Source organism: Rhinolophus sinicus, chromosome 3 (assembly GCF_057876585.1).
Source record: "Rhinolophus sinicus isolate RSI-liver-muscle chromosome 3, RSI-T2T, whole genome shotgun sequence".
In the NCBI taxonomy this organism is placed as follows: domain Eukaryota; kingdom Metazoa; phylum Chordata; class Mammalia; order Chiroptera; family Rhinolophidae; genus Rhinolophus; species Rhinolophus sinicus.
In genome coordinates, this window is record NC_142503.1 from 38,972,257 (window position 1) to 38,998,954 (window position 26,698).

The 26,698-nt window shown below is 41.3% G+C and overlaps 1 non-coding gene across 1 annotated transcript in view; it reads left to right on the forward strand.

Annotated features, from left to right (window-relative positions):
* Positions 1–21,668, forward strand: part of LOC109453655 (uncharacterized) — a 77,978-nt gene extending 56,310 nt beyond the window's left edge. The window contains exons 3-6 of the transcript XR_012495125.2: positions 1,931–2,127; positions 2,268–2,332; positions 9,816–17,284; positions 18,035–21,668. This is a non-coding gene — a transcript (uncharacterized LOC109453655). The remainder of the gene's footprint in view (positions 1–1,930; positions 2,128–2,267; positions 2,333–9,815; positions 17,285–18,034) is intronic.
* Positions 21,669–26,698: the final 5,030 nt, after the last annotated feature.

The following is a 26,698-nucleotide window of genomic DNA, read 5'->3' on the forward strand; positions in this document are numbered from 1 at the left end:
TTAGTTTCTCTTTTATTCATCTGGTATATAGTATAATACTACACATAAAAAAATGACAACAAAGTACATCATTGTTGTATTTCAACATGTTTAACAGACCAGTTGTCATTGTTCCCTATTCATTTCCAAAATATGAGTTTAAAATTATTTAATTGTTTTTGGGGTCTGGCAGAGTCCCACACAATGCCCAGCATCAATTATATGGTTACATACACATTCCTGTGGTTGTTTCTAAAATCTACAAAACTACTCTAGTGTAGATTCCCAAGTATCAGAAGAGTAAGGTGTTTCTAAGGCTCTTTATGCATAGGTACGTATAAGATAAAGAAAACCTTCCCAGGCAGAATAAACGTTCTTCCCTCAGTCTGGACGTCCATGTTCAGACTTCTGGGTGAGGGGAGCCCTTCTTAAGGTGACCCGCATTGTACTTGCTTTTATACTTTTTGTTCTTTTCTTAAGCATGTGGCATAGACATGTTTTTGTTGTTAGGTAAAAGAAAGGAACTTATATGAATTATCTGAAACTTTGCTTGTGCAAGCAATGAGGATTTGGGAAGTTTAGAGAATTAAGAGGCCCAAAGAATAGATGTAACCAAAGAACCAATGTCAAAGAACATGATTCTGGGAAGCTAAATAACTGAGAAATCTCTTTCATTCTTATAAGCTTCCGATATCCCATTATGTTTTCCCTACTCTATTTTCCTGCCACTGGCACAGACAAAGCCAGTTTCTTCTCTCTTAAAGGGTTTCTCAAAAACAATGGGAGAGGGAGGAAACTATGGATGTTTGTGTTTGCTTGTATGAGGATAAATGCTGAGAAGACACATAAGAAACCAAAATGTGCTTACCTATGTGGGGGAGAGAGGGGACTAGATGGGGACAAACCTCTCAACATACACGTTTTTATATTGTTTTCATATTGGACCATGTGAATGCAGCACCTATTTTAAATTTAAAAGTAAAGAATATTTCTCAAAGTTTATCTTTTCATAAAAGCTTTATATAACATGCCTACACCTGAGTTGACTGGATTGGACTTGCATAAACTGAGTAAAAACAACAGGAAGCTGAAACCCAACCCCACCTCCCTCCCCCACTTATCAATTCAGATGAAAAAAAGAGTCTCAAGAAATCATCTCATTGATTTCCTTCTGGCTGACATTTTCCGTGGCTTATATCAGATGAGTCTATAGGTTCTTAGAACATTTTGAAATATAAGAGACAAAATGCTACTTTATGTAATTTGTACTTTTGGAGAAATTTTAGACACCTCGCTACAGAATCACCTGTGAACATATTCGGATAACAGAGGTGAACAAAACAAAGAGGATCTTGGGAAGAAAAACAAATTGTGTGTGTATGTGTATGTGTATTCATGTGTACAGGGGGTTGGGGGAGATGGCAGAGAAGGACTGGAGGTATTTCCCAGTGTAAACATTAGAGGTTTAATTTTTGCAAAGCAGCTTTTCTGGTGAGATATTGCAGAATGTATTTGGAAGTTGATAATATAATTCAGTTCTCCTCTGGGCATTGTGGGTATACTATGATTTTCTTGGTTGAAATTCCTCCTTCCCCACCCCAGAATAGTAGAAAAATTGAATAATTTCATATTGGACACTTTCCCTTTTGGGGAATAATTTAAGCACTACCATATGTCTTCTTATTTTGTCCTTCTACTGTCTCTCACAAACCACTGGACTTTGAAAATGCAAAACAAAACAAAACATACACAAAGGAACACACTGGAGAAGGGTGTGTGTGTGTGTGTGTGTGTGTGTGTGTGTGTGTGTGTGTGTGTGGTTGGTGTGTATAAAATCACTCTGTGGTGATTGCCCAATCATTGGGCCATGGTAATTATCCAGGAAGGTGTTTGAAGATATGTTCCACCAAAGGGGAGTGATAACAACCTTCAGAAACTGTTTAATCCCCAGGAACTAAAATCAGTCGGACGGCAGCTGCCCAAGATGGGAAGGAATAATCATTGAAATCAGACCTGAGGAACAGCATGTGAAATGTGCTTCTCTCATCCACCGGCATCAGGACAGCTCGGATCCAGGTAGCCTACGTTTTACCTGAGATGAATTCTGGAGAATTTTCTTCTGTAACAGCTCACTCCAAGGCACTCCTGGTGAGTTGGTGTCTTTTCCCCGCATGTTGGGTGGCGTCATTGTCCCATTGTTCACAGTGAGCTGTCAGATTCCCAGGTGCAGAGGGAAAAGCATCCAAATTAGTCTAGAAATAATAGTCTGGTTATTTGCTTTTTCACAGCTCTCTGCCTATTCGCTGCACTGAGGAGTTATGTAGCTAACTATTCACATGAAGCAGCTGCGGAGGTGAGTTACCTCAGATTCGGAGCTATATAATTTACTTGAAAAGCTCAGTGATTCTTTAAGTACATTCACTTCAGAAGCATTCAGCAAACCAGATTATTCAGGAAGCCTCTTATCTCAGAAAGCTGATTAAAGTATATAAACTATCAAGACATTTCAAAGAATTGCAAAATATCAGAGCATTCTTGTCAGGTGCCTGTGGCACTTTTAAAAGTTGACCCCAACATTTGTTAACATCCTCCCATCAAAAGCAGGAATGCTGTCCCCTCCCCTGAATCAAGACGGGCTGGTGACTGCTTTACCAATAAAGTACAGCAGAAATGTCGCTGTGTGACTTCTCTGGCTAGATCTGTAAAGGCCATGACACTTCTGCTTTTTTCTCTTGGGACGCTTACTCTGGCCAATGGTGGCCGCCACATAAGGAGTCTGCCTCCCCTAAGAAAGTTCTGCTGGAAAGAGCTCTCGTCACAGCCCAGCTGAGCTTCCAGCATCTACCACAAGCCATACAGATGGGCCATCTTGGCCACGCTGCCCAGTTGAGCCTTCAGGAGACTGCAGTCCCCTTCAATATCTGACTGCAACCTCATGAGAATCCCCAAGTGACAGCAAAGCAACCAAGCTCTTTCTGAAGTCATACCCCACAAAATATTGTTTTAATTGTTTTTTAACAAATTGGTGTTTGGTTTACACCACTAAATTACAGGGTAACTTTTTATACAAGCCAATGGGATGCTCTCTCCTTGGACACACCTCCTCCTCATTCCAGCTGCTTACTTTCACTTCTGAGTGTTTACACTGTGGTTGCTTTAATCCATTTTTCTTTGGGTTTATCTTTTTATACTCTACACATATACACATACACAGCTGCACAGACACAGCACCCACAAACACACAAAATCGATCAAGTGAGTTGGATCTGGTTTGCTCCCTAGATCCCTTAGTTCAACCCTCATTTTCCAGCTAAAAAAACTTGGGTCTGGAGGGATTGAGTTTCTTGCCCAAGGTCACACGGCTAAGTAGTGGCCCAGCTGGGAGTAAACCCAAGTCTCTGATACCCAGTCTAGTCCTTTTCCCACTAATTGATTTCCCACTGACCTCAAAAAATAAAACGGGTCAATTCTTTTTCTAGTCCAGAGTCCATAAAGTCTGAAAGTGCCAAACATGCCCTGGACACAGCACCTCATTTGGCCATCTAGAGGTGACCAGTGGGCATCTGGAAAGTGCTGCGTACAGCTTGGCGGCCTGATGGGAGCTGAGGGACAGGAGTGTGGAAGGGAAGAAGGGAAGTGCTGAAGGACCTGGCCGATGCCCACCTTCCTCCTCCTGGGCTATTCTGAAGGCCACAGGCTAATTATGGGCGGGGTGCAGGCGGGGATTCCCAAATTGACTGGAAAAATGCCCCTCTCAAGCTTCTATGTTAGACCTTTCTTACAAAAACGAAAGTGTTTTAAATGGTATGTTGCATATTTCTGAATCAGGCTAAAAAAAAATGAGTGATTGAAACAAAAGACTGGGTGACTGTTAGACAGTACTGGCGCTGGTTAAATGTGGGGAGTGTGTATCTGAGCTTTATCTGCCACTCAAAGGCCCAGGCAGGCTGTCATTAATACATTTTTGGCCACCCACTGCCCCAGAGTTGCCCCAGTTTTTGTAAGCCCTACAGCATTGTCATTTCATTTGTCTGGCAAGGGAATTAGAGCCAATGAATAAGAAGGCCACCACCCTGCCCGGTAATGATATATTTCTATTCCCTTCAGTGATCTTGCCAACAGCCAGGTCTCACTCCTCCCCCCCCCCCCCACCCCCTGACTACCACCATTCTCCTACACCAAAGGGTAAAGCATGATTAAAAGTCTTTGACATGAGGTGTGGTTTAGTTCAATATGTACTGTTGGTTCTGCAAATAAGCTGGTGGGAGGTTGACTATGCCTGTTATGTGCCATATGCCACTCTGTTGGCTGGCATGCATTTGGAAGTCTGAAAGGCAGGGGAGGGGAAATGCATATTCTTTCTACTTTTGAAGCACAGGCTTTAAAAAAAATGAGCTTTAGAGAAAAAATATCACATAATTGCAGTTTTGTTAATCCTTCATGGATTCCTTATACTGTATACAATTTGCCTCTCAAAAAAGCAGCAGCAGATTCAATCAAACACAGATTCATAAAATCCTGTTGCAACAAATATACTTCACTTTGTGTGCATGAGATATTCTGGAAAAGTTATGTATAAATTGAATTTTTGCAAATTTGGTCATATTTCAAATATTCTCAAAGTGCTTTCAATTTAAATTGGTGCCATTTTGTAAAGCAAATAATAATTTTGTAATGCAAATCGTTCTTCCCTAACTTATTTGTTTTGTACATTTGGGCTATTGTATTTACATATTTTTTTCTGAAAGTATGATACATCGATAGCTAATGGGAGGCAGTGAGACTTTAAAGTAATAAAACGTAAAATTTTTAAATGTAAATGAAAAAAATTTTAGTTCTAGAAATTTAATCTAGGAATTTAGATTTTTATGTAGAACTTTTATCTAAAGTAAGAACTCGAGCCTCCTCCAAAGTATGGCAGTCTGGCAACATGTAGCAAAATATTGAATTTATCCTAAGGATGTGCGAAAACAATTGTGTGAAGATGTATGCACCAAAAAAATTGTTTGTGGCATTGTTTATAACAAAAAATTGGAAAGAACCTAAAACACCATCAATAGAGAAGTTATTGAGATAAAAACAGATTACTTTACTTTCATGTAATGATATATTATGCTGCTGTCAAAAAGGGGAAAGACCACAATGAGGTACCATTTCGCCTACCATGTAGGCAACAATTTGAGAGTCTGATAACCTCCTGTTGATGAATGTGGGAATGACGAGGTCAGAAGGGCTATTTTCTATGGTAGTGTCGAGACGTTTGGGTACCATAAAGTTGGGTACCATTAGTCCACAAATACTCAGAAGACTGAGATACTATAATTAATGTGGCATGAACTTGAATTATTTACTTAAGAAACACTATGCAGCCATTTTTACATTTTTAAGAAATTCAAAAAGAGATTTTTAAAGAATTATACTATTTAATGAGCAAGTGTTAAATTTTAATTTTCCTAAGATATTTTTATTGGAAACATCACATTGTTTTTTAAGGGGAAACTATGTATTCATCTCTTTCAGAACAAGCTTTAGATAAGATCATTTTATGTATTTTAAAGTTGGGTAGTGGTTTTATACTCGTGCATTTAGTAATTCTCAGTGTTACCTACTTCTTCGTTCTTTTTCAGAGGGAAGGTATACTTGCTCCTTAAACTTACTTGATTAAAATTATTTAAGAATTACTTGGCATTTCAGTTAATGGAACTGAACCATTATTTAAGATGTGATCCTAAAGACTTTCATTTGATTACCAACTTTAATTTTTTGTATGTACATCGTACAGTAAAATGAGGATAGGGAATACTCACCAATAATCTCACCATCCTAACTTAACACTTTTTTGCCTATTTCCTTCCAGGAGTTTTTCTTAAAATTGTTATTCTTTTAGATACAAAATACTACAAACATACAGAAAAATGCAATAAATGATTTAATAGAACTCCTGTTTCCTTCAGTATGGCAAATTAGATACTCTGAACAACCCTTCACTGAAAACAACTAGAAATGCTACATAAACTATCAAAACTAAAAATTATTTGTAGATGCATCACAAAGCTAGTAAGAAAGTAAGAAATAGTCAGAGGTAAATGAAGTGAAAGCAGGAGTCCTGAAAGGTAAGTGTGCTCTGAATTTCACCTTCTCTATGGCGCATCACTAGAGCCCTGCTGGCATTAACTTTGGGTCTTGATGGTGGCATAAGATAAAGCGGAGATCAAGGCCAGGGCCCAACCAAGGTGAATTCTAATAAGAGACCCTCAAATGAAGCTAGGACTCTAGTGGGCCACACCTTCTGTATACAGGTGAACTAGAAATAAACCCACCTAACAGATGGGGATAACAAGGAAATTTGTTTATCTTGACCATTATGCTGGGTGGTGGGGGGAGAAAATCTCCCCTGAAAATTCATGAGCACAAGCAAACTCACACAGGGGTGTGTGGTCCAAAATTCCCATTATCTGTGAAAACCTAAAAACATTAAGCTAAAAATTTATTTTAAAGTGGTTTCAGGTGTTAGTTACTTCCAAGCACATGGCAGAAATAAAACCAATATTCTCTGCAGGCACCCACCTTCAAATATTTGCACAATGAAACACCGGAGAATCTTGCCTGACCGGCCAAACTCAAAAAACACACAAGCAATCAAGACACCATGGGGGATATTAAAAAAAAAAAAAAAACCACACAAAAGAATCAGACCCCGAATGACACTGGATATTATAATTATCAGTCACACATAAAATGAATGGATGTTTAATTGGCAAAAAGTAATAATAAAGGGGATTAAAATATATAAGGAAAAAAGAGACTAAAAGTAATGATCTTGAAAATTTGCAATACAAACAGAATTCCTGAAAATAAAAATATGTTATCACTGACATTAAAAATCCAATGGATTGGTTAAACAGAAGATTAGGCATAGTAAAAATATAAATAAGCAAGTGAACTGGAAGACATTATTCATAAAGTAGAACAAAGAGACAAAGAGATGACAAGTATGAAAAGGAAGCCAAGAGACTCAGAGAGTAGATAAGCTCTCACATTGATCTAATAGGAGTTTCAGAGAAAAGACTCAACTTTGACAGTAACCAGGGAAATGCGAACTGAAACAATGAGATGTCACTTTACGCTTCTCATCTTGGTGACCAAGTTCTGGCAAGGATGTAATCAAACAGGAACTATTGTACATTGTCAGTGGGGGTGTAAATTGATGTAGCTGCTTTGGAAAGCAATTACCAATACCTAGAAAAGCTGAGGAGGTATCCAGGTGCTGACCCAAGAAACATTCTCATTCACGTGCCCAAGGAAATGTGGACAAGGAGTGAAAACAACCTAACATTACAGACTCCTTTGCAAATCGCTGCATAACCTCATTCTGCAGGAAGGAGGCTGTCAATGAGAATCTAGTCATTTACAGAGCCTGGGGACAAGTTCTGCCTTTTTCACTTCAGGAGGCTGCAAGGGCACCTGGGAAGCGAGTGAAAGTTGGGAGTGGGGCAGTTCTTCTGGGGATCATCTTGGTCATTCATTCATTCAACTAATGACTGAAGGCCTCTTCTGAAGCAGATGCTACTAGTTTAAAGGGCTCATCCCTCCAAGCTAGAGTCAATTCTAACTTTTTGGGGTGTTAGGAGGATACTGAATCTGTGCATCCTCGAATCTGCTATTTCTCGTTCTGAATCTCAGCCTCGAGGAGCAGTGAAAAAAAGAGCACAGTTCCTTCTGCCTTTTGTTGTGAGGAAAGTGGAAACACGGCTGAAATTCTTCACTCTCCGTCCTTTAAGGTCCCGCTCAGCACTGATCTTTGCCTGGCGACTTAGGCTCGTCTGTCTTTCTCAGATCCCAGGCCTCGTGTTCTATAGCCGTCACTTGGTTATTAATAACACAGTTGCAGTGACGTTTCTTGCAGTGGTGTTTAGTTTGAGAGGTAAATTTCTGTCTGCTTGACCATGATTTTTAGTTGTTTAATAGCCAGAATGACTATATCTTCTCATTGCATGTAGCATACATACAAGGTATTGTACCCAAATTTAGTTACGAATAAAGGTTTCTTGTGAAAAACTGAATAAATACGTAAGTGAATGGATGACTTAAGCAAATACTTGGGAATTACTTTTAAATGTTATTTACCAGTGCAGCCCTTGACCTTGTTGTAGGCCCTTAACTCTGAGGCTATTTCTTCTGTGACAGATACTTCCAACTAGAAATTCATGGAGAGGAATCTCATGTGTGGATCAAAGCATATCGTGCTGTGTATAGCTGAAGCCTAGGTGGAGGTTTGGGGAAGCACTTTGTCTTATAGCCATGAAATGTGGTATTTATCTTCTTTATGATTCTGCATGATTAGCTGCATCTAGCAAAATAAGATAGTATCTCCTAAATCGATGTATCCATACACTCGACTATACTCTCAAATAGGCCCATTCCAAGCATTTTTAAAACCTCAATTTTCCAATATCAGGTCTCGTTTTTAATTAAGGATTAACTTCCATTCTCCTTTGCATCACCGTAGAAGGATTAGGCCAGGCCACATTACATCTGGTTGGGCCTGTGATGTCTTGGGATTTATGAATGACAAGCTATATTAGAACTGGGGTCGTGTGCAGTCATCCTGAAATCAGAAGCTGAGTGCGCCCTTCCCAGCGGTCCCAGCGGCACGGGGTCAGAGTAAACAGGCGCTCCAAGGCAGCACCAGCTCTGCTCTCTCCTTTCAGAATCTTGCTTCACGAAAATTCAGAACCAGAAACTTGTGGCATTCTCTAATGAGGACCCTGTCCTCGAAGCAAAGCTATTTCTTTCTTAACATTGGTTGTGAAGACGGAGAGGGAAGAAAGAGACTGGAGTGGGTGTAAGGGAGAATCAGGAGACAGCAGGGCACTGCGAGGTCACCAGCAGGAGAGACTGCCCTTCCTTGCATCCATGGAAAGGCAAGGTCATGGGCCTAGTCTATCGCAGTTCCCACTAATAAGATGAAAAATATGCAAACTAGTGAGTTCACACAGAAGTTCAGACATTCTTGGGGCATTACAGAGAATTATTTTGAAAACGTACAATAAGATTATTGAGGGGCTGGTTTGTCAGTCACCAGCAGCCGAGGTCTGGGAACAGGGGAGCCTTTCCTGAAACGGCTTTGGTGACCGCGGGTCGTGGAGGGACGCTTGTCTTCCTATGAACAGGGCTGTCTGTGTCCGGTCCATGAGACTGGCTGGGCAGCTCAGAGCCGTCTTCATTTCCTTAGTCATTGCTGCCACAGGCCCACATCCAGTAAGGCTGCTGGGGTCACGCCCTGGCTCCCTGAATCTCTGGGTTTGTGCCTTTTCCAGAGGCAAAGTGCTGAAAAACAGTGAGGAGAAAAGCAGGTATACCGAAAGATTTAGTTGGGAGAGACAGAAACCTACAGATAGACACTAAACACCACCATGAGATAATATATGTGGAAGGGTTTTGAAAAATCCCAGTGCTACATACATAAAAGCTAATACTATTTCTATAGAATAGCGTGGCTTAGTGGATCCACAAGCTGTAAGCACTGAGCCGTGGATAAGCTGGTCCTTAAAAATAGAACCAATAGTACCTTCTTTTCTTAGTGCCCCTAATCCATAATTCAGCCTTGTGGAAATTCAACTAGACTTTGTGATATGATGGTTGGTGACCTGCAACTAGAATCAGAGACCTTTACTTCTTAACGCTGGCTGTGGTCAGATAAGAAAGAAGAGAGTAGCAAGTGATAACTGATAGTTTACATTCATGTGCATCACTTTATAATTTTCAAAGCCCTTTTGCTTTGTTAGCCTCAGAACCGAGTGAAATAGGTGGCGATTATTCTTTCCACTTTCCAGGAAAGGAAACTGAAGCTCAGAGAGGTGGTGTGGCTTGCCCCAGGTCCGGGGGCTGAGGAGTGGGCCCACCATGGCTGTGCAGTCAGGGGCCTCTCGGAAGCGCCACAGAAACGTGGCAGGATCTCACTGTAAAGCCAGAAAGTGAAACACTTGAACTGCAGCAACACAGAGGCCGAAGTCCTTCCCCTATTTGCGGATCCCCACGTCACTGAACAGTTTGCCTGGGATAGGGTGTGTTTGACTTGCCTACATTACATCCCATCTGCTGCACCTTCTCTTTCCGAGCTGCATGCTCTTGAATAATCTGGACAAAGGAAAGCTTGCTCCAGCATCAGGGTAATTGCAACATGGTAATATTTAGCACACTCAGCACTTTCCACCTAGATGTTATCTCATTAACCTTCCCGTGTCCCAGGGAGGCATGTGCTACATGCAATGTGGCTATCGCCTCCATGGCTCTAGGAAAATAGTCTCCCCTGTGCTTGGGATGAGGTCCTTCGGCTCTGCAGATATTTTCCTGGGGTAGGAGGCCCTATGCTGGGGTTTCTTTTTAAAGGAAATGACTGTAGTGCAAGCGGCATACTATCTATTGCTATGTTCTGAGCGCAGGTATTTAGAAGTCTCTTATTGTAAAAAGGGGTATTTGCTTCTCTATATTGATACTGAATGATAAATGCTTTTAAAATGTCTGTTACTTAATCCTTACAATGTGGGAAGTAGGTATTATCCTCTTTTTATAGGAAACTGAGGCTCTTAGAGATTAAATATCTTGCCTAAAGACCTTCTGCTATTAGGTGGCAGAGGAGGGTTTGTTCCTGGGTCTGCGTGACTCCAAAGCTAAGATGTCCGGTTCCAGCCTCCTGTGTGAGGGCTTGTTCTGTACTTTGAGCTGAAGGGAAAGATTGAGGGCCAGAACAACACAGTCAGGTTGGCACCAACTAAATTTACAGACTTCCCTCCATCCACTGCAAGCACCAGGCCGGTGGGAGAGGGAAAGGATAAGACAGCAGCAGCCCACACAGCTCCTCACCACGTGTCATCTGAAGGTCTTTGAAAACCCTCAGGCTGTTTCCAGGGCTCGTGAGCTGTCAGGAGTGTGTGCCCCAGTGCACTGGAGACTTAGGCAGGGCGTGAAGGGAGTCTCAAAAACAAGAGGAAAGGAGAGTTGGAGAATCCGTGCAAAGGAAAAGGAGAAAGGGGGCTGGGACGGGACTCACATTTGCTGCCAGTATCTGTGTCAGCTCCTGCTGTTTCAGTAAAAGCCTCAGTAGAAACAGGCCTGCTATGACCAAAAGAGTCCTTGTTGATTTGTGAAAGAATGAGTTTCAGTACACATAATCTTCATTTTCGGAGTTGTCCTTACAAGTTTAGAAATATTCCAGCAGCGATCTCAGTAAAATGAGGTGGTGATATGCACATAATCGAATCAACAAGAGCAAACCTTTTAAAACTGATTTTAATATGCCTTTATTGTATTTACATTAGCTCCTGGGGTTAATGTGGAATCTTGCTAATAATAGCCTTTATATACAATTGGTTGTAAGAGGAGAGGTAGTCATTGTCGTGGGTTCATTATGATCCATGCCCTAATTTCACAGCTAGTAAATCAACTTGCAGTATAATTTGTTTGAGCAGTTCCTTTCACCCAGGCCTTGGACTCAGGAACGGGTGGCCCTCAGCAGAGCTGCCCTGCACTTGGCAGCCAGGTGACTTGAATTCTGTGTGTCCTTAGAATGTCAGCGTGGTCAGAGGACTCACCGATTCCGATACTCTTTTTCACATTCTTCCATAGAAAAGTGGATTCAGATTAGGGTCGGCCTTGCTAATGAACACCCCCGAAATAAGCACCCAATCGGCCACCTTCCCCGAGGCTACATTTCTCATGCAAAGTCCTCATTCGGGGCATGTGACTGTTCACAGAGCTCTGATAAGTAAGTATTGTGTGTTCAACGTAAATTATAAACTGGAGTCAGGCTGACATTTGGCCTGATAGGGCTAAAGCAGGTATTTCCAGCTTTGTTGGATCAAACTTATAGCCCAATGAATGCTTTTGGGGGTCTGTAGCTGATTCCTCATCTATTTAAATTTCAGTAGCTTCTGTAATCTAGGGTAGCATGAAATTACAAATTTCCAGTAGTCATTTGGTTTTTCTCATTGCCTTAAGTAGGTGAATAATACACTGTTCAGAGACTCATGGTTTCCATTCTTGTCCCTTTCCAAAGGGACAGATTCTCATCCTCAGTGGCCCATGACAGGGTTTTATCATCCCTACAGGCAAATTCTCACTTAAATCCAGCCAGAGTCTCTCCTGCTTTAATTCAATTTCCTCTTCCAGTTAAATCTTTAGAAGTCATGGGGAATAACTGTTTGTTACCTCATCCATAAAACCCTCCCTGAGCTTGAAAACAGCAACCAAGTTTATACACAGGCTTCTCTACCATAAGATAAAACCTGATTCCTTCTAACTTTTGATTTTGACTCTGTTTCCCCCAACCTAGGGCTCCTAAATCCCTTCTGGTTTCTCCCCATTTTTGTGAAGTGTGGTGATGTACCATTATGATACATGCAGAGGTTAATTATCTCTCAATGAAATCTGCAGGCAGGGCAGCTCCAGCCCAACCATGGAAGATGTCTCTGCAGTCTTTAGCACATTGAGGATGTCCTCATGTTGCAAGATAGCTGCCACAGTTACAGATATCCCATGCAATACAGTAATGCCCAGGAAGAGGTGGGATCTCCTTCATGAGTCTGTCTATAGTAGAAGAAAGCCTTTTCCCAAAGCTCCCCAGATGACGTACTCTCAGATCTCATTGGCTAGGATTGGGCCACCATACATAGGCCAGGGGAATGGGACGGCCAAGATTGCCCAGACCAGTCACCATTCATGTCCCCATGCCAGCTCAGCCAGAAGACTCATTTCCTGAGCACATAGCTTTGTGGCGAGTGAACCTTCAAACAAAATCAAAGCTCTGTCAGCAAGGATAAAGGGGGAAGTGGCAGCAAAGGCGGTTAAGTGGGCAATCTGCTGTGTTTGCCACAGCTGAGCAAAAATGGGAGCAAGCTATTCTCCACATAGTTCAAAATATTAACAATAACACACCAAAACAAGTCATTACTGAGAAGCCACTGTGAGAGCTGGCAGGCACACAAAGAAGAATACCACACGGTCCGTAACCTGTGAAGCTGGCGATCAAGGTGGGGAGAAGACACTTCCCATATCATTTCAAAATTGTACAGCAAGTGATTGGAGAGAGGCATGCACAGAGTGTTCTAGAAGCACAAAAAGGAACCCTTAGCCCAACCAAGGCGTGTGATTCCTGGAGAGAGGCCAAGTGGACCCGCTGTATATGCTGAGAAGGAGTTAGGCTAAGAAGACGAGATTTGGGAAGAACTATGAGGTATGTGACTCTTGATGTTTCTAGTCTTTGTATAATATTTTATGTTTTATTATTATGGCTCATCTAAAGTTGATGAAATAGAAAATCCTTTCAAGTCTTGAGGGTGGTGTGCATTTCAAGGGTCATTTCCCATGAGTTCATTTTTTCACATTTTGTATCTGGATGGAATCCATTTTATGATCAGTGAATTCCATATTTAAACAAGGAAGCCACTCATCCCGTAGGAAAATGTGTGCGAGGGAGTGAAAACGAGTGCAGTGCTGACCATCATGATGTCACTGGCTCTGTAAAATGGCTTGTTTTTAAGTATCATACGGAAACTGTGGTGATCTGGACTGAGGGGGAATCAGAATGAGTGGACATCTGTCACTTAGAATTGTTTTATTATTTTTACTGATGTGTATCTTAAGATAGGCTAGCAAAGAGTTGCTTCTGAGGAATGAATGTTACACAGATAAGAAGGATTTCCTTAGCATGTTCACTGTCTCTCTAAAAGTGCTCTTCTGAGGGCCAGAGACACTGGAAAACGAGCTGTTTTCTCCTCCTGTATCTTTTTTTTTTTTTTTTTTTTTTTACATGATTTACACTTTATTAGGAAAAATTTGCTTTAACAGATGTAAACTTCAGCTTGGTGTCTGTTGAGTTTACTACAGAATCATGAATATGTAAAAATACATGCCTTTTAAATCTTTGAGGTGCATCATTGATGTTCTAGATGCATGTCTTCATTTGAAATACAATCATCCTCTTATAAATCAATAAGAAAAAGATAAACATTTCAACAACACCAAAGCAAAAGTCATGATCAGGCAACTCAGGGTAGCAAATCATATAAAATAGGATGAGATTCCTTAATAACCAAAGAAATGAAAGTTAGAGCAAAACATCACCAACCTGGCAAAATATTTGTAAAAAGATAAATCAGTAAATACAGTGCTAATGCCCAGAGCTGGTGAGAATGTGGCGAAATGAGCACCAATATTTTATTCTGTGTCCAGAGATGTATGTGTAAATATGTTTATTCTAGAATTGCTTGTTTTCTTACAAAATCTTGTGTCCATTAATAGAGAACTGATTGATTAAATAATGATGTATTCATGCAATGGAATACTACAGATCTGTTTAAAAGAATAAGATATATCTATATATAGATTTAAACTATCATGACGTATTATATAAACAAAGCAAGGTACAGAACAAAATAATTTCTATATGTACATATATGGAAATATTATTAATTGTATTTTCTAGAACGATATATAGGAAACTTAGTGGAGTTTTGTGGTTAACTTCGGGAAAAAGGACTAGAGGTAAAGGACAGAAGACTTTTATTTGATTTTGTATGCTTGCTGTATGCTTTGAATCTGTGCAAGAATTGCTGTATTTTAAAATGTGAAAGATTTTTTTAATAGGTTACATCTTCATGGTTTGATACGTAAAAATCTCTGCCCTATAAGAAGAGGAAGAACAGGTACAGAATAATCAGAATGTTATGATCCTGTTAATGATTCTATTTAGATCGAGATGTAAACCTATATAAAAAGTCTGGAAGAAATACGCTGAACTATCATCAGTGTGCCCCCCACCCCCCCAGACAATGTGGGGAAGTGTTGAGCTCACAGAAATCTTCCCTTTCTCTGTGCTGTTTAATTTTGTACAGTGCTCATGGATTATCAGAAAGAAAAATACAAATTTTTCCAACTGGTGGGAAAATTTTTTAAAAAAGAAAGGATCTCCAGTCCTCCCTCCCACTTTTGCATGAATCACTCCTGTCTGCTCTATGCAAAAACAAGGGTTTGGCTCTGTCTCTCACCTGGCTCTTCTAAGCTTACTCTCACCCATTTCCCTTTTAAATTTCACCTGCACCTTTGTAGTCAGAGTGGGATAAGTGAGAGCTCTCTCCTCTGATCCAACTTATCTACCCAAGTCTTGCCCAACTAGAAAAACTGGAAAATCAAAATCAAAACAGAACGTCCAAACAAGACACTGAAAACTAGCCCAACCTGTCAATGAAATCAACATGTTTTAGTGTACCACCAGCCTGTGCATGGAGCTAGCAGCCAGCTGAAAGGAAAGGAGCCATAGGCTGGAGACCCAGGCCCCGGGGCCCCCAGAGACCACCTGGGCTGTGCCCCCACAGTTTGCACCTCATCATTTTTCTCATCTGCTTATCACATCTGTTGCCCTAAGTTAGGAGGAAGGTATGAGAATCTGGTAGGGCAGGAGTGCGATGGAAATGAAAGGTGATCAACCGTGTCACTTTGTAAGCCCTGGAGGATACAACTGCTGTCTTGGATTTGTTATGAATATTGCTGAGAGAATTAGAGAACCCGAGATGAGATGTTCATTGACCCAAATGTGCTCTGATTGTATTAAGAAAATTCTGTGACAACCCAGCCTCAACGATTACTCTTTTCAATTTTCATCTCAGCATCTTAAAACACTTAAGTTTCACTTTCAGACTTATAACTGCACAATAATGTATGTGAATTGCTATTGGGCAACCAGAAGTACCTGTGTTAACACCTTTTCCAGCACCCCCCACCACATCAATAATAAGTGTTTTGTTACTTGTGAGAGCGACTATTATAGAAAGGAAAGGCAACTCTGATATGTCCCAGTGCTGGAGCAGAGCTTAGAAAAGAGAAACCTCAGTTGAAAGTACAAATCAGATTCCCACTTCATTCATGGAAACCGGAAGAGGCAACTGCGCAGGCCACACAAGGGGAAGTGGCTAAGCAGAGGATTCTAAAGCCAAGGCCACTATTTAACCTATGGAAGCAGCCCTCCTTTGCCGCTTGTTTGAATCTAGTTATTGCAGAACATTCCACATGCTGGCCCACAAAACAAGAGAGTAGTTTTTCTTATAAGTTGAGAAAATATTTAAACGGCAAGGTTGGTGACTGGCATTGGCTGGATTGTGTCCCCCAGCATAGATATGCTGATGTACTAGCCCCCAAACCTCAGAATGTGACCTTATTTGGAAATAGGGTCTTTGCAGATTTAGCCAAGTTAAAATGAGGCCCTTAGGGTGGGCCCTAATCCAATATGACTTGGTGTCCTTGTAAAAAGGGGAAATTTGGATACAGAGCGAGATTCACACAGAGGGAAGAAGATGTGAAGACGCAGGGAGAACACAGTAAGAGGACACAGGACTGGATGATGTATCTAAAAGCCAAGGAATGCCCAAGGCTACCAGAAGCTGGGAGAGAGCCTGCAACAGAGCCTTCCCCCCTGCCTTCAGAGGGAGCGTGGCCCTGCCAGCACATTGAGTTTGGGCTTCCAGCATGCAGAAGTGAGAGAATAAGTTTCTACTTATTAAATAGAGATCCACCCATTTTGGGATTCTTGTTATGGCAGCCCTAGGAAATGAATACATCTACTCGAGTCACATGTCTTTAAAAAGAGTCAGAAAAAGGAAGGATGATACCTCAGCCTATGCCAGCATGGGATGTTTGTGTGACAAAATAAGTAACAGGAGTTCATGGTATTTCCATTGTGCTGGTGCATTTTTCTGGGAACATCGGCCTGGAGGTAGTTCTCTTCTGGTGGAAGCAGAGCCAGTCAACCCCTCCCTCTGTGGCAGGAAAAAGAGAGGTGCAGAGCCCAGCCTAGCATACCATCCTAACTTGGACGATTGCTTGGCTCCCCAAAAGGGATAAAGGCCCTGAGACCAGGCAGTGACCCTTCTCGTGCCAACCATGGAGACCATGGAGACAGGAATCGGGGGCATGAGGGTTCACAAACAACTGAACTTGAAAATCTCAAGAATACCAGGAACTGGACCTTACCTGGCCAATGATTGTTCTTGTTTCATTTTTGTTTCTCGGGTCTTTTTATTTTAAACCATCCTTAGAGGGGAAAAATTAGCACTAAAATTAAAACCCCAGTGCATAATTTTTGTATGTGTATTTGTGAGAATGTAATTTATTCCTCTCTGTGTGTGTCCTTCTGTTATATGGGTTCAGTTCTCAGCTCATCTTTTTATCTTTTTGAAGCCAGGAAGTGAACACAAAAATCCTCAGATGCTATTACAGAGAGGCTCCCGGACCAAGAGGTCCCCAGGTGACGGTATGTAATTTCTCCTCTTTAGCTCTGCCCACGTGAGTGGGCAGACCTCGGCCTGAAAGCTGCCTTCCTAGGAAGGACTCCTGGTGTCCTATGCCTGGGGACACACCCTTCTGCTTAGACCCCACCTCACTGTGCCACATTAGACAACCTCAAGCCCTGAGCCTTTGTCTTCATTCCTCCTAAGACCCAGCCCTTCTCTCTTTTGTCTAAAGAGTAGGCCAGGGTGGAAGGGCAGGAAGGACTGACCTCAGAAAGGATCCTTGTAAACAACGTTACAAATTTAGGGTAATTTCCCCGCTTTACCTCACCCTAAAAATACAAACTAAAAAGAGACTTCTTTTGTCAAAATAAAAAACATGTGAAAAGTGCAGGGTTTGTTGTTGTTTTGAAGAATTTGAACAGTGAGGTGTTTTCCCTGGGACTCAGTTTCAAAATCAACACATTGACACCTGCCTGAAAAAGGAAAAATGGAATCAGCTCTGTCCTCATCCTTCCCGAGCAGCAGTACTAACGGGTCTCCTCAGTCCTTGCTGCCCCCAAACTTCTGAGTGCACAATTCTTCAAGACTGACCCCCCTGGTGTCAGCACCCCAGGTGTCAGGAGGGGAAGGAAGAAAGGTCAAGTTGTTTGTACGTTTGGTTGTCTTACTACTGCTGGGCTGGTGAAGTTGTTTTTCTGAGACCTTTATTCATCTGGTTTTTAAATACTTACTATGATGCTTTTTTTTTTTTTTTTTTCCCCTTTCTGAAGGGTAAGAGAGAAGCAAACTTTCCAGTGTTCACTGTCACGGATTTTTCCTCTGCTGTACAATTGAGTGGGGGCAAGGCAGTTCTAAAACGCGTGATTTATTTATAAACATATCTGGAAATATTTTTAAAATAAAAGATGCCAAGGGTGGGGCTGGGTCATAGCCAAGTCATGAGAAGTGCAATGTTTATTCTGGAGGTCAGCAGTAGACCCTCCCACAGGTAGTTTAAAAGTAATTCAGGGTCAAGTGGAAACATTCTGATTACCCTTACCTTTAGTTTTAGATTCCAGAGGGTATGGATTCTGGCTTGTTGGAAAGCTGATCTGAGTGACTGTGTGCTTTAAATACAATCCTGTTTTGTAGTTTCTGAGACGAATGCTGACCTGACTGAATTTAAAAACAGCTTCCGCAGTTGCCGTCCCCAAGGCCTCACCTTGTGTTTGCCTTGTTCTCAGGCTTGGGACACATGCAGACTGTGGAGGAGACTGCAGGGGACCCACAGAGGACAGGGAAGTTATTAACATGACTAAACACGCCCTTCCCGGGTTCAGTCTGCCACCTTTCTGTTCTATTCTATCCTTTCTGTTCCATGCTAGTGGGGCACGTTTCTTCCGTTGCTTTAAGTAGGGAGTAGGGAGAGGATGTTTGGTCAAAGGGCATCGCGATGGGAACAGGAGAATCAAGGAGAGGAAATAGAGGCCAGAGATAAAGAAATAAGAGCTAGGAGAAAAGAAATAAATAGAAACAAAGATGATGAATAATACGGGGTACGTAACAGACAGGAAGCAAAATGAAAAAGGAGTGAGACACGGAGATTGTCCTGCAGAGAGCAACAATTCAGAAATAGAAAAATGTGAGAAACCTGAAAACAAACAAACCTAGAAGCCCATACAGGAAAGGAAAGAACCAAATGGAAGTAAGAAATAGAACCCCAAACAGGAAGGACGTCTGAATGAGAAATGCGATTGAGGGAAGGAACAGAGAAGTCTTTGTGGCGTGTTTGTAGATTAGAGGGAAACGACAGAACAGAGGGAATCTAGGAGTGTTTATTCCTTGCACCTGGCAAACAAAAAAAAAAAAATCATTATTTTTTAATCATGGAAGAAATACCTCTAAGAGCCCTGGGCCTTTCATGCTATCAGCCTGTCTCTCACTCGTCTTAATCCCTTAGGACTCTTTTAAAAGCGTCAGGAAACCCAGCATGAGGAAAACCACATTTCCACCCAGATGACTTTTATATAAAGTTTACTTTAGAAAGATAAGTTCTCACAGCCCTTAGAGTTCAAGCTGGGTTACCTGTTCTCAGTGGTAAATGATCTTGAGCTTTTTAGTTCCTATAATTCCCTGGGTAAATGACAGAAACAGCTTGGTACCTTAAAAATAGGGATAAAAAATGAAATAAGTGTTTGCATGACTCCCATTTCAGAAGGCTGCTTTACTATTAATAAGTTAGAGGTTGCCTTGTAAGTTTAAATAATTTAACAAATGGAGTAATAAGAAAATGTAAGTAAAGCATAAACCGATAAACACAGCACATACCAGGAGAAGTAAAGATTAGTTATTTCATTACTGCAAATTGCTGTTACCAAACATTATGATAAATTACCAAAAAGATGCCTCTCCACCCCCTTCTATATTTTGGGTTATTAATTTTATTCACATACAAGTAATTCTTTCCTTGTATGCCTCTCTTGTCCTGTTTCTCTAATGAGGAAATGGGGGTGGGGGGTGGGAATGCAATAGATAAAAGGCTCAATTTGGGGCTGAAGCAAATGCAAAAAGATGTCAGAAACAAATAACATTATCAGCTTTTAGCCCCATAATAAGCTCATAATTATTTAGACCCTATTAATTTGGAATTTATAATAATTTTATCGGGATCTGGGCAGAAATTTTCCTTCATTTAGCAAACCTGTCTTGTTAAGTTTTACAGAAGAATGATGGAAATGTGATTACAAGGGGAATGTTTGAAATAACATCTTTGAGCACTTCAGGCCATCTCTTATATATGAATAATTAATATAAGAATACATATCAGTCTCATCCAATAATTATCGGGTAATTCAGAAAGAATTTGTTAGGTGACCCTGTATTGTAGGGAGGTGTGGGTTTAACGCTAAATAGCAAGGCACTTAACTTTTTCAGCCTTTGTTTTTCTTACCTGTAAAATTAGTTTAGTACAAACTCTGCCTAGTTCGAGGGGTTTTTGTGAGCATGAAATGAGAGAATGGATGGGAATCCATTTTTGAAATCCATAAGGTATTAGTAAAATCTATTTTATTTAAAATGAAACTAAAATTCATACTTTTCAGTAATTCAATATGACCTTCTGTCCAATAGTCCACACCAGTGAGGTTTTTACGTTTTATATAGCTTCAGTGAAAGCAGATTCCCTAATGAATCTTGGTGTGTGTGTGTGTGCGTGTGTGTGTGTGTTTCACACACACACATATGAATATAAACATTTAGCTCTCTTTCCACTCCCCCTACCCCTAACAGATCTTTGAAGTCATGCATGATATTCTGAGTACACTAAATATATTTAACATGGAACAACTGAAGAAAATTATTGTGTGTGCTTGAAAGAGTCTAGGGTATTGGAGTCTGAGAAGCCTGGGTTCAAATTCAGGCTCTTCCACATAGATGAGTTAGCCTAAATAATAATCTCTTTGAGCCCAGTTTCTTTGTCTGTAACAATGGATGATACCAATTGTATGGGGCTTTTTATAAAGACTACGAGCGATGATGCAGAGAGCACAGTGCCCAGTGCAGAGAAGGCCCTCAAAAGTGATGATAGTTATTAATATGAATGAAAGACTCCTCATTTCAAATCTCTGGCTCCTATTACAACTTAGTTTTCAAGATATGAGGCCAAATAGAGCATCATAATCATAGTGTCCTTTTATTTATTTATTTATTTTTTACATGTAGCTAACTTATATTTTTTGGTGAAATGTGTGTTGCAAAGTATAACATTAAAATAATGTTTCTTCAGTTCTAAGACACCTGCTTTTTCACATTTGAATGTTTAGGAATATCAGAATGAGCTTTACAATTATTGCCAAAATAAACATGTCAACTGCTAGGTAGAGGAGTTGCTAATGGGAATTGTCATTTGCTTGTAAATTTTTCAGAATAAAGAATTTTCAAAGCCAGGAGATGGTGGTGTTTATGCTTCACTCAAATGCAAAACATCTGTCTGTCAAACTCTTTCAAGAGAAGCTGTTGAATTTCCTACAAGATATAACCAATTAAAGAAAAAAAATTAAGATTCTAAATCAGGGGTGCTACAGAGGTCAAACTTACAGGCACTTTTATGAAAGTATCACCTCTGCTTGGCAACAACTGCCAATGTTCTAGTGAATCCAAGTCTTTAGAATATGAGTCAAGATGGTGGGTAATTATACAAATAAAATGTATGCTGTTTGTTGGTAAAAATTGTGTATATCTGATGTCGCATTTCTTTTTCTGTCTTTTAATTAGGTAACTTAATCTTCTTTCTTCTGACAGACTCAGCAGAAAACACTAGCTTTTAAAGTCACCTGAAAACAAGGTTAAATATAATTAAATTTACACTTAAGATGTCTGCACTTTATGTATGTTATACTTCAATAAAACATTTAAAAATTACAGATAGATGTGCCTGTGTATTTAGCTTGAATAACTGAAGATTTATCAAAGTGTATCTCGTTACTGCTTTTGAACAAGTAGGAAGTGTAACCATTTATAGAACAAACCTCTGCTAAGTCATAGGTACATTACACATGTTAGTTAATAATAATAATAATAATAATAATAATAATAATAAGTAGCACTGATTAAGCATTTACTCTGTGCCAGATACTCATAAGGGGTGTACCAACTCTCTCATTTAATTTTTGAAAGACCTCACAAAGTGGATATTATTATCCCTGACCATCTGAGGTGGGTATTACTATCTTTAAAAATGAGGAAACTCATAAACAGTAGTTCCCCCTTATCTATAGGGGATACGTTCCAAGTCCCCCAGTGGACGCCTAAAACCTCGCATAGCACTGAACCCTATCTATACTACATTTTTTCCTGCATATACTAATCGATGATAAAGTTTAATTTATAAATTAGGCAATTTCACAGATAGAAGATTTGTTCTTTCTGTAGATCCTAGCAACCCCAGTATATGATTTTTTTTTTTTCTTTCCTTGTTAAGTTGAGAACTTTCACCCTTTCACTTAAAAGGAAGCACTTCTCTTTGGCATATCCGAATTGCCAACATCACTAGCTTGTGCTTTTGGGCCATTATTAAGTAAAACAAGGGCTACTTGAACACAAGCTCTGTGACACAACGGTTGATCTGATAACTGAGATGGCTGCTAAGTGACTAACGGTCTGAGAGCCTATACCCATGGAAATGCTGGACAAAAGGATGATTCACATCCCGGGTGGGTGGAGCAGGAGGGAGCAAGATTTCATCTTGCTGCTCAGAATAACTTCCCTGTTTCCCCAAAGATAAGACCGAGCCGGACCATCAGCTCTAATGCGTCTTTTGGAGCAAAAATTAATATAAGACCCGGTCTTAATTTTTCTCCAAAAGACGCATTAGAGCTGATGGTCCGACTAGGTCTTATATTAATTTTTCTCCAAAAGACGCATTAGAGCTGATGGTCCGACTAGGTCTTATATTAATTTTTGCTCCAAAAGACGCATTAGAGCTGATGGTCTAGCTCGGCCTTATTTTAGGGGAAACATGGTAGCAATTTAAAACTTATGAATTATTTATTTCTGGAATTTTCCATTTAATATTTTCAGACCATGGTTGACTGTGGGTAACTGAAACCACGGAAAGTGAAACCGTGGATAAGGGGGAACTGCTGTATAAGACACATTTCAGTTAGTTATTTACATGAGGTAGCACAGCTGGAATGTGGTCAGGGAAAAGGAGACTATGAGCAATATGACTCCAAAGACTTGCATTTATGTGCTTCTTCACAGTTCCCCTCACAGATACACACAGTAGGTTCTATTGTCCTTATATCACAGGTGAGCACGCTAAAACTCAGAGAGGTTACATACCTTGACTGTATCACACAGCTTATAAATGAGAGAGACAAGATTCATACCTGGGCCTGACCCTGTCGCCTCCTCTGTAACGGACAATGCAACGCCTTTCTTGAGGAGGACATGTTCTTCAGACATAGGTTTCCTAATATCACATTACGAGATAGCCTAAGAGTGAGGATTGGGTAGGGTAAACGGGGGGCGGAGAGACGGGAGGGGAGACGGGAGGGGAGAGAGAACAGAAGGGCAGCTTTTAGAACTTCAGGGAGTTGCTATTGATCTCTTTCATGCTTTCACTCCAGAAATTGGAATTTTCCTCTTGAAGTGACCTTGTCTAGTCGCTCTGACTATGGGTGCAGTTGCCAGTGAAATTTAGTTCACGTCCATTAGGCTATCATGCCATGAAGTTTCTCTAACTCGGAAACGTACTTTCCTTTCTCCCCATCTCCTTCCTACTTTGCCTCTATACACCTGCCCCCCATCCCCCGTAAGAGAAAAAAACAAAAAAAACCATCGAGGACATTAGGAAGTATGTTTCTCAAACACAGGAACTCCACACAGGCAGCCACTGTTGGCTTGTTCAGAGAGGGCCTGACCGGGGGTGCCAAGCTGTGCTCCTGGATGTCAGCCTGGAAGGTGAGGCTGATTCTAGCTTCCGCTGTGACTTGTCATTTGTAAATTAGTACTAACCCTTTTCGATGCCAATGTTTAAAAAGCTGGTTTCAACGCTAATTTATTTTGGGCCACTTCAATTGGCTGCACTTTTCTCTATTCGAAACTAAAAATTACAATTGGGGTCACCTCCATTGCCTGTGAAGAAAAGCTTCACTTCTTCCCACTCTGAAGACGGTCACAGTCACGGTAGTGACTTAGGAACTGACAGAGGAGAGAGAACATTGAATAGCAAGTACTATTTTGGCATTTTTTGCATCTCAGAAGCCCTGTACTACTTAATAGCTTGAGGAATTCTGAAAGAATTCTCTAAATCTTGGGCTCTAGAGACAATGGGGAAACAGATATTGAAACAATTTTATAAAAATTGCCTGTCTTTTGGAGGCGTTAACAAGACTATTGTTAATTTCTACCCATAGGAGCATGTTCTCATTTCCATGTGGTTCACTCTCCATAAATGTCCCTGGTGAGAGCATTTATTATAAAGAAAGGTAGTACTTTCAGGTCAGGCCTAAAACAATAAAGTTAAAACTTTTTTAAATGTTTTATTTTAGTGAGACCTCTCATTAGTAACCTTTACGAAGTAAAAGATTTAAAAACAAGAGACTTTCACAGTCCGTGTGTTTTGAATGTTTGTCTTTTTAAATAGTGGGTTAAGGGGTGTGTCATTTTTTTCTTTGTGTTCAATGTGTTTTTTTTTTCAGCTGTTACATAGTGACGTGTTGAGCACCTTCAGCAAAGAAGAAGGTTGAAAGAGAACCCAGTCTGCCCCTCTGGATTCTAGTTATGGGTCTGCATCCCAGCATGCGTTAACTCAGAGTCAGAGCACAGATGCCAGGGTTCCAAGCTTAAACCTCCACTCACAAGCGAAGGGGTTGGACAGGAAGTGGGGACAAGAAATTATTTTTCACTACAGAAACGAACCTAAAAGAAATCATCCACCCACCGTAAGTCCTTCGTCTAGTCTCTAGACAGTCTCCACTGGACTCAGGTACAGTGTCGGCTTAATAAGAGTCCATTTTTGACAACCTGTGATGCGTGTAAGTATCCTGAAGCACAAGAACTAGGGGCCTCTGTTTTAGAAAAGAAGAGTCTGCACAGCACTGGGAAACATGAAGTACTGGCCGCTCAGTAAGGGCCTCCCTTGCCAGTTACATTGATGAGGGAGCCACAGGAGGCACACAAAGCCATAGTCTAGTGCCGTGTTTAAAGGTTCTGCATTATACAGCCCTAAGTTCCAATGCCTGCCTTGTGATTTACCAGCCCTGTGATTTAGGGACATTTCCTAACCTCCCTACGCCTCGTTTCTGTCACTCCCTTATAGGGTGTTGTAAGGGCCAAATCATGTAAAGCCTTTAGCTCAGCACCTGGCACGTCACATGCGCTAACAAATTATTGAAATGTGTGATGGGGTTCAGGGCAGGCTGCCCCAAGATGAGCCACTCTGGCACGCAGATTCTTTCAAGCTAACGATGACTTGTATTCCTTAGGTCATTTTTAACTGTGTGATTTGTATGTTGTGGTAAGACAGTTTACAGAACAACTCACACCACTTCGAGGTTTCATGGGTAGCCAGAAGCTCCAAGTTCCGCCCTGGGAAAAGGTACTTTTCTTGGCTTCACAAGGCACTGACCCTCCTCCGTGGGACTCTGGGCAATGCAAAAGGGCTAGAGGGAGCCAGCTACCTGCTGAGGACCAGGCAGCCCCAGCTCCATCCTGCGTTGTCTGCCTACCTCTGGCTCTTGGGCCTAGGACTGTGTGTGGACGAGAAGGCACCCAGCCGGGGGTGGGCAGCATCAGTAGTTGCCTCCAGAAGGACAGTGTCCAGCACAGCTGACATGGGTTGATTCACTCCAGGTCTGGAAGACCACACCCTGTAGCTCAAGAACGGGAACTGGTGCCCAAAGTAAACAGGCTGAGCAAGGAGGCCCCCAAGTCCCTTCCCCAGGCTGACGCAGGGGTTCAGGCAGTTTCTCCCCCACCCACTCGCAGGCGACAAAGGGAACTCAAAGAATGGGGCCTTCCTTCCTTCCTTCTCTGACTGCAGGCCCGAGGGTCAGCAATAGCCTCAGAATTATAAACCTCGCAGAGAATGAAATCACAAGCCAGGGCTGAAAACAGACAATTCTGTGGAAATCTAGTGCCTGCAGAGTTCTGTACTTCGCTCCTGCTGCTGCAAAGAAGGAGGGGCCTTGCAGCTGCCCTGACACCAACCCTGTTCAGCCCTTTCCTCTCTTCCGTGGAGCCTACTTAGAACCTCCTCCATGTTCACAAATCAATAGGAAGAAGACCAACAACCCCACAGAAGAATGGACGAGGGCGTTGTGTCAGTCCTGGTTCTCCAGAGAGATAGATGGATAGGGATTGATTATGAGGGATTGGCTCACATGATTATGGAGACTGAGAAGTCCCTCGATCTGTCATCTCCATGCTGGAGATCCAGGAAAACTGGTGGCGTAATTCTGTCCAAGTCCGAAGACCGGAGAACCAAGGGAGCCAATGGCGTAAATCTCAGTCCCACGTCAGGAGGAGATGAGATGAGATGTCTCAGATCAAGTAGTGAAGCAAGAAAAAAGGGTGAATCCCTCCTTCCTCTGCCTTTTGTTGTCTACAGGCCCTCGTGGATTAGATGCTGCCCACCCACACTGGGGAACCATCTGCTTTAAGAGTCCACGGATTCAAATGCTAATCTCATCCAGAAACACCCTCACAGACACACCCAGAATAAGGTGTAATCTGCGCACCTGTGGCCAGTCAAGTTGATCCATAAAATGAGCCATCACAGTTATGAACAGGCAGTTCACAAAAAGAGACTCAATATATGAAATAATTCTCTTCCTCACAATTTGAAAAATCCAAAGTAAACAAAAGATTTGATTTTTCGCCTATCAGATTGGCTAAAAAAAAAACTATTTACTAATAAATAATATTGTCAGTGACTGGGGGGAATAGAACAC